Source organism: Lissotriton vulgaris, chromosome 2_1 (genome assembly GCF_964263255.1).
Source record: "Lissotriton vulgaris chromosome 2_1, aLisVul1.2, whole genome shotgun sequence".
Lineage (NCBI taxonomy): Eukaryota > Metazoa > Chordata > Amphibia > Caudata > Salamandridae > Lissotriton > Lissotriton vulgaris.
Genome location: NC_141687.1, coordinates 1,072,261,105 through 1,072,274,449, shown reverse-complemented (window position 1 = coordinate 1,072,274,449; position 13,345 = coordinate 1,072,261,105). Strand labels below are relative to the sequence as shown.

Below are 13,345 nucleotides of genomic sequence, written 5' to 3'. Positions count from 1 at the left end.
CTACTGAATCCAACATACACTCTACACAATACCACTCTGCACAATTATATGCTACATAATTACACTGCGCTCAACGCAACATACACTCCAAATACCGCTCAGTGCCACATAATTACACGCCACATAATTACACTTCACTCAATGTAACATACACTCCAAATACCACTCAGTGCCACATAATTACACACCACATAATGACACTGCACTCAATGCAACATACACTCCAAATACCACTCACTGCAACATAATTACACGCCACATAACTACACTGCACTCAATGCAACATACACTCCAAATACCACTCAGTGCCACATATTTACATGCCACATAATTACACTGCACTCATTGCAACTTACACTCCAAATACCACTCAGTGCCACATAATTCCACTGCACTCAATGCAACATAGTCTCCAAATACCACTCAGGGCCACATAATTACATGCAACACAATTACACTCTACTGAATCCAACATACACTCCACACAATACCACTCTGCACAATTATATGCTACACAATTACACTGCGCTCAACGCAACATGCACTCCAAATACCGCTCAGTGTCACATAATTATACACCACATAATTACACTGCACTCAATGCAACATACACTCCAAATACCACTCACTGCGACATAATTACATGCCACATAATTACACTGCACTCAATGTAACATACACTCCAAATACCACTCAGTGCCACATAATTACACACCACATAATGACACTGCGCTCAATGCAACATACACTCCAAATACCACTCACTGCAACATAATTACACGCCACATAACTATACTGCACTTGATGCAACATACACTCCAAATACCACTCAGTGCCACATATTTACACGCCACATAATTACACTGCACTCAATGCAACATACACTCCAAATACCACTAAGTGTCACATAATTACACAACACACAATTACACTCTACTGAAAACAACATACACTCCTCACAATACCACTCAGTGCCACATAATTATATGCTACATAATAACACTGTGCTCAATGCAACATACACTCCAAATAACACTCAGTGCCACATAATTACACGCCACATAATTACACTGCACTCAATGTAACATACACTCCAAATACCACTCACTGCCACATAATTACATGCCACATAATTACACTGTGCTCAATGCAACATACACTCCAAATACCACTCAGTGCCACCTAATTACACACCACATAATTACACTGCACTCAATGCAACATACACTCCAAATACCACTCACTGCCACATAATTACATGCCACACAATTACACTGTGCTCAATGCAACATACACTCCAAATACCACTCAGTGCCACCTAATTGCACACCACATAATTACACGAGACTCAATGCAACATACACTCGTAATACCACTCAGTGCCACATAATTACATGCCACACAGTTACACTCTACTGAATACAACATACACTCCACACAATACCACTCAGTTCCACATAATTATATGCTACATAATTACACTGCACTCAATGCAACATACATTCCAAATACCACTCAGTGCCACATAATTACAAGCCACACAATTACACTCTACTGAATACAACATAACTTTTATTTAAGTATTAATTATTTTTTTAAATTAAGCTATTTCTCTTTGTAATATCAATACATCTTAGTCACGTAAATACAACACATATTGCATTAGAAATGCTATAGGTGTCACATTTGCAAAAGTTAAAACTATTGGCATTGTAAATGACAAAGCTATTAAATTCACTATTTTCAAAACCAACACATAAATAAAAAAAATTGTCATTTACAATACCCCCCCTCCCCCACCCCCTGATATGTCTGGATGCAGTACCGAGATCAGACAGAGAGGCTCCTAAATTCTGGACGAGTGGTACTATCGGAATGGGAGTGAATCAGAGGATTTTCGTTTTTACATATTTTTGCCACGCCCTTAATGATGTAGGCCACATCTATTGGGAGGGATGACTAACCAGCCGTCGGAGGCCACGCCCCTTAAGGAGTCCCACTTAAAGCATGCCTGGCACTAATTAAAGCAAGGGAGCGGGCTGCAGTGCTGTTTTGGCGGAATAGAAGGCAGCACTTAATACTTGGCTTTCAGTGGGAGGAGGAGCCATAAGCCAAGGGTAGGGAGGAGCCGCGACCCTGGCAGGGCAGACTAGTATTTTGCAGCAGGTCCCGCCCTCGTGCCACAGGCGAGAGGAGGAACCTTTATTCAGGAAGTTGGCTGAGGCAGCCCAGCAGGCGGAGGAGCCCAAATGCGGTCCCGGTCTGGGGGGGCACCCTCCTGAGAGCAAGTGGAACCGGAGGGGGAGGAGGAAGAGGCAGACGAAGGAGTCTCTGGTAAAGTTATGGTTCCATCTCTAAACCTGCCCACCCGACTGCTGATGCCCGCTCCACCAACTGCTGATTTTTCTGCCTGATGCCCGCCCTGCCGGTCGATCCGGTGAATGCTGATCCTGCTTACTAATGCACAGGCTAGAGCTCACACGTTTCCCAGATCCATGCCCGAGCAGATGTTACAGTCCAGAGTTTATCTCTTACATTCTAAGATTTTTATTCCTGAATGTGTTAGTAAATAAGAATACCCATCCCGCCATCCGCGAGTGTAAGCAAACCTGGTCTCTGTGCGCTATTTACGCACGAACGAGGGAAGCTAGTGCTAGAGCGCGCAGTTTTCCCCAGGTCACCCGGGTTACCAATTCTCTAACACGCACTGGGCCCTTGGCGTGAAGAACTCATTAATTTCGTTTGGGTGAAACTGGGTGAGGATTTCTCCTCCTGCACGCTGCTAGGAGTAATCAGATTTGGATTTACCTCTGCTTACCATGCACCCGACTTACCACAGGCGCAATTCTTTGACGGACCTGGAGCTGTTAAGGAAAAGTAGACGGGCCTAACATCCAATACACCTTAAAATCCACAATATACTTTCCACAGTTTTTGTAAAATGACCACAGACACCTGATTAAGTTCTAGTTTTTATATAGGAGTTCAAAGTGAAGAAGCCAAAATAATAAGCGATACACAAAGTAATATATCAAACATCAAAATCAGTACCAAAAGGTAACCTTGCACAAAAAATATGACCATTTAGAATATATGGGAAACTACTGGGAGAAGTTTAGCACATACTATTCACTGCCACGTTATACTAGAACATAGGAATGGGATTGGACCTAGAACATGTACTTAACCTAAGTGTTCAGATTATTCTTGCTACTTTCACTGCAATCCACTAAAGGAAAGGGAAAAACGGGAACATGCTATAGTTTATAAAATCAATGAATTTCTAAAGGAGAGGGGGAGAGAAGGAACCAACTAAAATTCAGGCACATATAAGTTCAATGGCAATACGGCAATAACACAGGTAAGAATGTTTGACAGATCAGAGAGAGAGAGAGAGAGAAAGAAAAAGAGATACGCAAACCCACAATCTATATTTACCTAATTCAGATTGAAGACCAACCCTGGCCACGGGTCAGTGGGGAAGACGGGGACAGGGACCCTCAGAAAAGGAATGCCAGACTGTGAGCAGGTACAGCTCACGGAGAATAAGGACAGGATACCCCTCAGGTTCGGATCAAGGACTGGGCCTCCCAGGGTACGACCAACACCCACAGCTTCGGACAGTAACGCCTGCGTTACCCCCTCCTGCAAGTAATCCGCCAGAAACCCCGATTGGATTTTCGAATTCCCCAGCAAAGTGCTTCGCCAGCACTTAGGATTTTCCACCCCTTGGGAGTTTGTGGAAAGTATGGACAAAGTGCTCCGCAGCACTTTCAGAATGAGCACCTATTGAGATCGTAGGGTCAGTGACAGGTCTGCTACTCGGACAAGTCGGACAATTTTCCTAAGCTAAACTAGGGTAATTATACAATTTTGGGGACCCTCAGACCACCCCCTAATGTTGCAAGTGACAGTTTTCCATATTATGATTGGTCAGGAGAGGTGGTGTGATCTTCACCACCTCCTAGAATTCAGTTTCACATGATTAATATGCAATTTTGAATACCCGCCCCTCAGGTTCACGTTCCCATGCATAGAATACAGCAGTACAGGACAGTTTTCAATAGGTAGCAACAGTATTGCTATTTCCAAGGTGAGGTGCCGTATTCCCAGCGACGTTCCCAGGCGCATTGTGCTTCAGGTGCCAGCTGGCTAGGTTTAGCTTCTGCGCAGTTGGAACTTTCTCCGGTCATGTGACGGTGCCCAGCAGAGCTTCAAGCATGGCTCCGCTCATGATTACCCAGCCCACAAAGACGCGGTACATGAAAAGTAAGCGAAAACAAATTAAAATCATACATAAAACTGATCGCACTGTATACCATGATAAGAGACAACCAACCCTTACTTTTATAATGACTATAGCATTAAGGATTAATGCGAAAGAATAGATAGGCTGAAAGCTGCTGCAGTAAGCAGAGAGCGTGGTGAGAGACAAGCGGCCATATTTAGCATCAATGCGCATGAGCACAGAATCCCTCCAGAATGCGAGTGCGTCACATCACATGGGTATGACCGACGCATGCGCAGACTGAATTGTGGCAAAGCAGCCATTTTCAGTGCAAGCTTCGTTAGTACGTGAAAAGACAAACAAGCAAGCATCCTAGGGACACCCGCGTGTAGGGGAAAACTTTATAAATGACGAACAATGGTGTTAATATTATTATGCAGTGTAGACAAGGGTTTTGCATACGAGCAAGGCGCTATACGTGCGAATCCTTGCTCCATCAATCCCCTCTTTGATGATATTTACTATCATCACTACATGAAGGAAACAGATGCCAACTTTTCTCATTCATTCATATCGTCCATTTCGATTTCAATAAACTTATTGTTTAGTTTTCTTTCAGCTTCCCTATGAGAGTGGTGATTTTTCGCCTTTTTATAAATTGCACTCTTCAGCTCCTCTAATTCTAATTCATCAATGTTTCTTTTCACCCCCCTCGGATTGACTGTATATTTCTTCTTACACTTCTGACATTTGCAGCAAATAAAAATGATCAATACAATCACACCTATTATGACTATTGGCATCAGTATTTTCCACAAAATATTTCTACCTAGATTAGTAAACCAACTACCTATAGAGGAGAGACCTCCAGTCAGTCTCGTCCAGGCACTGTCAACCTCCAATGGTTTGAGTTCCTTTTCCAAATTAGTTATGTTCCTCACATATTGTTTTAATTCGATACTTTTATCAGGAATGTAGGTGCAACAATGTTGCGCTCTCAGCATTCTACAGACTCCGCCCTCTTTTGCTAATAGGGTGTCAAGGGCAAGACGGTTTTGTAAAACCATTGATCTGATCGCAACCATTTCAGTATTGACCAGCAGGAAACCAGCAGCAGTGTCCGTTGATAACCGGTCCACTACTGTAGACAATTTGCAGATTCTATGGGTGTTCAGAACTACCCCCATTCCAGGTATCAGTGCACTAAAAATATCACCTACAATTTCGCCTACACTTTCGCGTCTACTACGCACTAAGCCATTAGTTTCATCATCGCTTCCAGCTGCATTGTTCACATGGTATATTTTCGGGAAAACAATGCCAAAGTAGCAGCTTCCATACCAGTGATCCGGCAATTTGAAATAAGCCTTGTTCCCACATATATAATATATTCCGGGAAACACAGGTTCTGACCCATTTTTGAAACCCCAACCTCCAATTACCTTATAATTATGTTCACACTCGCTGGAACCGATGAATACATTGTTATAGTACTCTGTCTTTTCCCTATGGATACAAAGTTTCCCTTTTCTTTCAAAATCCAGCAACAAGGCAGGACTGGCTTCGCCTGCTGAGGTGTTATCCATGTGCTCAGCCCACCTAGGGATTCTATCCTTCTCGTCATTTGCCTTCTTCTGAAACTTTTCTCTCCTTCTGTCTGCCATCTTTATAAACATCTTTTCCTGCTCTTGCAGTGAACAGGTCAGATTGTCTTCCCTTGCTTGATCTAAGTCTATGTTACCTATAGTCAGGAAATATTCTCCCATATAGCGGGTCACGTCACTTGTAGTATGTACACGGTTCAAATGTCCTCTAACAGGAAGTTCAGAAAATACTACGTCATCATTTGAATAATAGTACTGCAAGGTGCTTCTATAGAACAAGCTAGCTAATATACTACAGGATATTCCATAGGTCAAAGGTAGGTGGTGGTATGTCACGCCTTCAGCCACTGAAGTTGGCAGCTTCATGCAGACATAACAGTCCTCTATTTCCATAGCTTCTACATAATGCACTAACAAGTTAGCAAAAACATTTAAGTGCGTCCTGTTCTTCATTTTGTGAAAGTGTAGTCCATCCTCATCTGGTGCTTCTAAATCAGGTCGTGTGTGTGTCAGTCCTACTCTTTGGTCGCGTCTTTCTAGTCTTCGTGGTGTTTCTGCAGTCTGTACAACCCCTACATCTACTGCTTCGGGTTCAGTAGGGGACAAGTTAGGATTCTTACTTATCATAAAAGGTAGAAAAACTGTTAGTCCTATCCACATTACTATTAGCATAGCTACACTACACAAGCATATCTTACAACAGGTTTTGAGACACCCACAGCGGGATCTCCCAGAGACACTCGGATCAGACATATTTAGCTTACAGGTGGCTTTTGCTACCCCTCTTCGTTTCTCTGCACCAAAGGCTCACTTCGGGGCTCTCTTAAGGAGGGTCTTCTTCCGAACTCCGATCAGCAATGGACTCGTGGTCACTGTTGCCACTGTGGTGAGGCTCGTCAATCTCTTCCAACACAAAGTACGTCCACTCAGGGCTCCGATATAGTCGGTTCTGTTTCTTTATTCTGTCGCTCTTTCTCAGCGATTTGCCTTAGGCTGCGCTCTTTTCACTTAAAGCCCTTTTTCGGTCTTTATCGTTTTCTTCGACTGTTTTTAGTCTGAGCCTTAGTCTCTTGACGTATCGAGGTGTACTTCTTCCTCCGTGCCTCCCAGTGGTTGAGGAGACTTCTCCTTCTCCGTGCCCTCTTTTCACCTTTTGTTGTGGCACTTTTGTTTTCCTGCCTGTCTGACTAGTTCCAGGTCTTTCGTCTATTTCTTCTGCCTGGTCGCTAATCTGTCCCTGCTCAGATTCAAATCGCACTTTCTTTTTACTTTTTGTTACTATTGTTTCCGTTGTCTGAGCACTTTGATCTAGTCCTATCTGTTCCTGTTCATGCTCTTCGATCTCTTCGTTTTCTTCTGCATGAACGTCAGCCCTAATTTCTAACTGTCCCTTTCTCGGCTCCGTAGTTTCAGGAGGAGTCTCGAGATCTTGATCTGACCCTACTTGGCCTATGTCCTGATCAGGTGTGTTGTGGCTTTCGTTGACCTGACCTGCTTCTTCTATTTCTGACTCACCTGGACTATCCCACTCACTGTCTAAGTAAGAATATTTCCGGGTTCGTATTGGATCATGAACCGGTTCGTCGGCGGGATACCATTCAACGTCTCGACTTGTGCTCGGCAGTTCGATGTCAGCTAGCTCCGGACTCTCTTCCTCGGAGGTCTCTTCAGCTGTGCTGCCTTCAGCTCCAGTCGCGTTCTCTCCAGATACCCGCTTTGTGTGGCTGGCGTGGATCCACTTCGGTACACCAGCGCACTTCACAGCAGTGGTAGTGACGAGGATCACTTGTCGTCGCTTTCCCCACCTTGGCTTCAAGCAGCTGCTTCGGGTGTGTTTCTTTAACACCACCCAGTCTCCTGGCTGCAGGTTGTGTGCTGGAGTCTTTGGCCACTCGTCTTCAGTCTCTCCAATCTGCTGAGAGAGAGAACGCACTTGGTCACCCAACTGCTTGCAGTATTCTAGCACCATATCATCAGAAATGCTTAGCAGTTTGTTTCCGGGTACCCATGCCTGGCGCATCACTCTTCCCATCAACACTTCATGGGGACTCAGGCCAGTCTTTCGATTTGGGATACTTCTCAAACTCATCAGCACCAGGGGTAAAGCTTCTATCCAGTTCATTTTTGTGGAATCACACATTTTTCCCAGTCTGGACTTCAGAGTGCCATTTATTTGTTCCACTACCCCAGAAGCCTCTGGGTGGTAGGCGCAGTGCAATCTTTGCTTCATTTTGAATGCTCTACAGAGTTCCAATAGGACATCGTTGGCAAAATGCCCACCTTGGTCCGTTTCGATCGTCTCTGGGATCCCATACCTAGGTATCAACTCCCTGAGCAATAGTTTGGCTGTGGTGATAGCGTCATTTTTCTTAGCTGGATATGCTTCCACCCACCTGGAGAATAGACATACTATGACTAAGACATATCTATATCCGTTGCATCTGGGCATGGTTATGAAGTCTGCCTGTATTCTTACGAAGGGACCTACTGCCTTTCCAATAGTACTCTGTTTCACTACAGTCTTCTTTCCTGCATTGAATTGCTGACACACTAGGCACCTCTGACAAAGCCTGTCCGCCTGGTCCCTGAACTTTGAATTGCAGAACACTTGTTCAAACACCCGACACATCGCATCTCTTCCCATATGTGTTGGCTCATGTATCATTCTGACCATGGGGTCGATCAAGCTATCAGGCAGTACAGGCACCCCATCCGGATTTACCACCACACCATCTTCTCGCAACTCGCATTCCTTTGCGGCCCACCGGCCTTTTTCTTGCCTGTCTGTGGCTTGTTGTATCTCTCTTAATTCTTCCCACGTTGACACATTATCAAACAACATAAGTTGGCAGCTGGTTCCATCCCACCGGGCAATTTGTAGGGACATCTGGTGTCGGGCACAAAACTGTGCAATTTTGTCAGCGTACCTATTACCGGCAGTCACGTCGTCATTTCCAGACCTGTGAGCCGCACACTTGACCACAGCCAATTCTTTGGGTAATTGGATGGCTTCCAGTAAGTTATGCACTACTTTCCCATTTCGGATAGGTGTGCCAGAGGAAGTCATGAATTCTCTTTGCAACCACAATTGGCCGAAGTCATGAACAACCCCGAAACAGTACTGACTGTCTGTGTAAACAGTAATTCTTTTGTTTTTTCCCCTCTTGCATGCTCGAGTTAACGCTATAAGCTCCGCCACTTGTGCAGATTTCACCTCGCGCATGTAAGATGCCTCGACGACTCCTGTCAGAGTAACCACAGCATAGGCAGCACTCAGACTCCCACTCTCATGTCTCAAACACGAGCCATCCACAAACATTGTTTTATCCCCGTCCCGTAGTGCTATTTCACGAATGTCAGGACGGGGCTTGGTGCTATATTCAGTCAGATCAATGCAATTATGTTCCCCACCCTCATCCGATTCTGCATCCAGAGGGACAGGTAACAGTGTCGCAGGATTTAGGACATTGCACCGGGAGATAGTTATATTTTCAGCACCAATCAAAATTCTCTCATACTTAGTCAGCCGACTAGGTGTGAGGTACTGGGTCCTAGTTCTAGTCAGTAGGATGACAACAGAGTGAGGAACATAGACAGTGACGGGATGTCCCATGACAATGCTCTCGCTCTGTTCTAGACTGACGCAAGTAGCAGCAACGGCCTTTAAGCAGCCAGGCAGTCCAGCCGCCACTGGATCTAGGGTGGCCGAAAAGTAGGCGACTGGCCTTCTGACTGATCCGTGCTCCTGGGTCAGGACTGAAAGAGCACAATTTTCTCTGGTGTCACAGAACAGTTCAAAGGGTCTATTGTACTCAGGCATACCCAATGCAGGTGCGGTACACAGACAGTTTCTCAGAGTTACCCAAGCATTCATACTCTCACTGTCCCAATGGACGGGGTCTTCCACTCCTTTCTTTGTCATATTTATCAGGGGTCGGGCTAGAGCCGCAAATCCTGCAATCCATTGCCTGCAGTAACCCACAACTCCCAAGAACATTCTCACTTCTTTCTGAGTTTTGGGCAGTTCCATTGCTCTAATTATTTTGATTCTTTCAGTAGTTACTTTCCTGATTCCTTTTTCTATCTGGTGCCCCAGATACTTCACTGAGTTTTTACAAAACTGCAATTTGTCAGGCGACACTTTATGTCCTCCCTTTCCTAGGTGATTCAGCAAGGCAATGGTGTCAGTGACACAGTCAGTTTGGGTTTTAGATGCCACCAACAGGTCATCTATGTACTGCACCAGAACAGATTCTCTTGGTAGCACTAGGGATTCAAGGCACTTTTTCAGTATCTGGTTGAAAATCGAGGGACTTTCGGTGTACCCCTGAGGGACACGATTCCAGACATAGATATGGCTGTCGAATTCAAAACTGAAAAGGAATTTGCTTTCTGGATGCAATGGGATGGAAAAGAATGCGTGGCACAGATCAATGACAGTGAACCATTCTGCATTCCAGGGAATCTGGTAAAGAATGACTGCAGGGTTGGGTACAATAGGACAGCAAGGTACGACAATTTGGTTTACCTTGCGCAGATCTTGCACTACCCTGTACTTCCCACTAGGCTTTTTGATCCCAATGATAGGTGAGTTACAGGGGCTGCTCAACACTTCTTCTATTATTTCTGCTTCTAGCAGCCTCGTTATTTCAGTCGCTACTCCTGCCTTCACTTCTGCACTCATTTTGTACTGTCTGGTTTTGGGGTATACAGCATTTGTTTTTATTGCTATTTTAACCGGGTCCACATTTGCCATCAGGCCTACATCTTTTCCCGTGAAATCCCACACTTCGGGTACGACTCTTAGCTGGAGTTCTTCAGGTAAATCCTCAATTGTCAAAGGCTTGATATCAGCATCTTGTCTGACTAACATTAGTTTGTACAGGCCATCTTCATCGGGGGTCTGAATTTCAACGCCATTTGGTGTGCAGTAAATGGTACAACGCATTTTGCACAACAAATCACGTCCCAGTAGGTTTACAGGACTGGAATCACAGACCACAAATCTGTGCATTTCCTTGAAATTTCCTATGGAAATCTCCATTGGTTCAGTTACAGGGGTACGTATTATCTGATTTGATACGCCCACTACTTGGATCGCTTCTCCCGAGAGGGGTAGGTTAGGAACATCTACTGTTCTTACAGTAGATCTGGTAGCACCAGTGTCCAACAGAAAGGTGACGTCTTTGCCTTCAACCTTTCCTTCAATGTATGGTCCAGTCTGGTCTACCGGTAAGGAGGCGCCAAGTACGCACTCCTCATCCTCCCCTCTCAGGCCCCGTCAATCTTGATCTTCACAAAGGAAGGTATCACTTAGCAAGTACTGCGGAATGACTGCATTTCTTTCACTCTCAACCTCCCATACTTCCGCCCTCTCATTCTGCTGACCCTGACTCTTAAAATTCTGTCTAGGAGCGCGAGGTACTGGAGGTAATTTTACCTGTTGCTGGGTTTTCCTTGTCCCCTCTTTCGGCACCTGTGGATTTAAACCATTTACAGGGGCATTACCAGCCTGTAGGTGTGGACACTCGTCTCTCCAATGCCCCATCTGGCCGCACCCATGGCACGGAAACTTTTTCATGGCCTCCTCACGACTCATTTTAGGTCTGGGCTTTCCTCCCCCCCCAGAATTGGTATTCGGGACATTATTATCAGAAGGCATTTTACTTAACTGTTTTTCTTGCTGTTCAGCTAATTTCACCTGTGCCCACATCACTTTCTCCTTGAGGGCTTTCTTTTTATTTTCGATTTCATCTTCGCAGTATTTTGCATATTTCAGGACATCATCTATGGGCTTTCCCTGCCAACTGATTTTGTTATCTCGAATCCATTGTGATATTTCAGGCCTTAATCCTAGCACAAATCTGTAACTGAAATGGGTCATGTCTTTCATGTCCACATTATCAATACCACTGTAAGTTTTGAATACCTGTAGTAACCTTTCGTAAAATGAATGCACTGTCTCATCACGTTCTTGGGTTGTTCTATCTATTCGGGTCCAATCTGTCTCTTTGGCTGGCACCTTTTTCTTGAGATACTGTATGACCTGGTCATATTTCCTCATTACATCTGGTGAAGGGGCTCCCGTTCTCTCATCTCTGGGATATTCATCATTAGGCCAATCAATCTCTATTTTACATTCTGTCCACAGATCTACAGGGACCACAATATCGAAAAACCCATCCAGGTCTTTCAGCAGGCATTTCTGAACTTTTATGAAACGCTCTACCTGTCGGTACCAGTCAACTGGTTTCTCGCGTAATTTCGGGAAGTCATTTGTAAATGACACAATGTCTTGTCTGGACCAAGGGACATGGACATACTTTCCTCCCGGGACCTCCCTCATGGGACACAATTTTTCTGTTGGGGTTACTTCCTTTAATACAAATTCTGAAGTTACTGACCCAGCCCTGCTGCCTTCCTTTTTCTTTGCCCACCTGGTTCTCCACTTCCCCACTTCGCCCCATTTCTGCAGGAGTTTCAACAATTCCTTTACTTGGATCTGTTTCCCCATCACATTCAGGCTTTCTAAGTCTTTGTCTGAAAAGTCCACTCTGTAGGGTTTCTGAAGAATTTTGGAGCGACTAACATCAACTCCCATTTCTGCAGCGGCATCCATTATCTTTTCGTGGAGCACCCTAGCACTCCGGGTAAGATTTTTACTGATGAATAGTAACTCTTCTTCACTATACGAGCTCAGGCGCTCAACTCCCACGTTCCCAGCCATCATTTCTTCTATTTCTATTCTTAATTTATATATTTCCAATGTTTTAGGTTGAGAAGTAGTCTCTTTCTCTATCTCCTTTGTCCACCGGTCTAATTCTTCAGGGGAAACTAAAGAGGCGTTCCTAATTCCAGATGCACTTTCGATCACCACTTCCTTTTGTCTGGGCTGACTTCTTGTCCCTATTACACTGGCCCTCGACTCCCTTATGGGCAAATCCATTAAACTTCCAGATTCACACTCACTTTCCTGATCCTCATCTATGAATACTTCTTTCCTCGGGGTCTGGAAGCTAGGAGTAGGCAGTATTGGGGTGATGACAGGAGGAAGGGGACTAATCAAGTCATTTTTATACATTGGGATAGCAGGACCAATAGTTACCGGAATGGTCAAGGCCTCAGGATGGGGATGCATCTGTGCAATGGTTCTGGCTAAATCCTCTCGTTGTTTACAGAGGACTTCTCTCTCTTTTTCCTGCAACCCCCTTTCAGCAGTATTGCCATGTAATACCTGGGGTACTAAGGATGGATAAATACTCGGGGCAGTCGGGGTAACCAATCGAGGGGGACTTTCCCCGAATGGCTGATAATTCGGGACTGTGGACTTAGGTCTGCAAAACTCATCCCTTCCACTAGGTTTACTGCTTGTAGCTATCCCGTCTGTATCACTTTCCCTCCTACTCCGGGGGTAATTGGTAACAGAGCTTTGAGAATGCATCGAATCTGATTCTGCTACATAGGGAGGTGGATCCTTCATTAACAAGTCTTCCAGGTGTTCATCTTCTACATC

The 13,345-nt window shown here is 44.8% G+C and overlaps 1 protein-coding gene across 1 annotated transcript in view; it reads left to right on the top strand.

Moving 5' to 3' along the window:
• Window positions 1-2,001: 2,001 nt before the first annotated feature.
• NLRX1 (NLR family member X1) overlaps window positions 2,002-13,345 on the top strand; it is a 201,206-nt gene continuing 189,862 nt past the window's right edge. The window contains exon 1 of the mRNA XM_086956764.1: window positions 2,002-2,334. The gene's annotated coding sequence lies outside the window, so the exon portion shown is untranslated. The remainder of the gene's footprint in view (window positions 2,335-13,345) is intronic.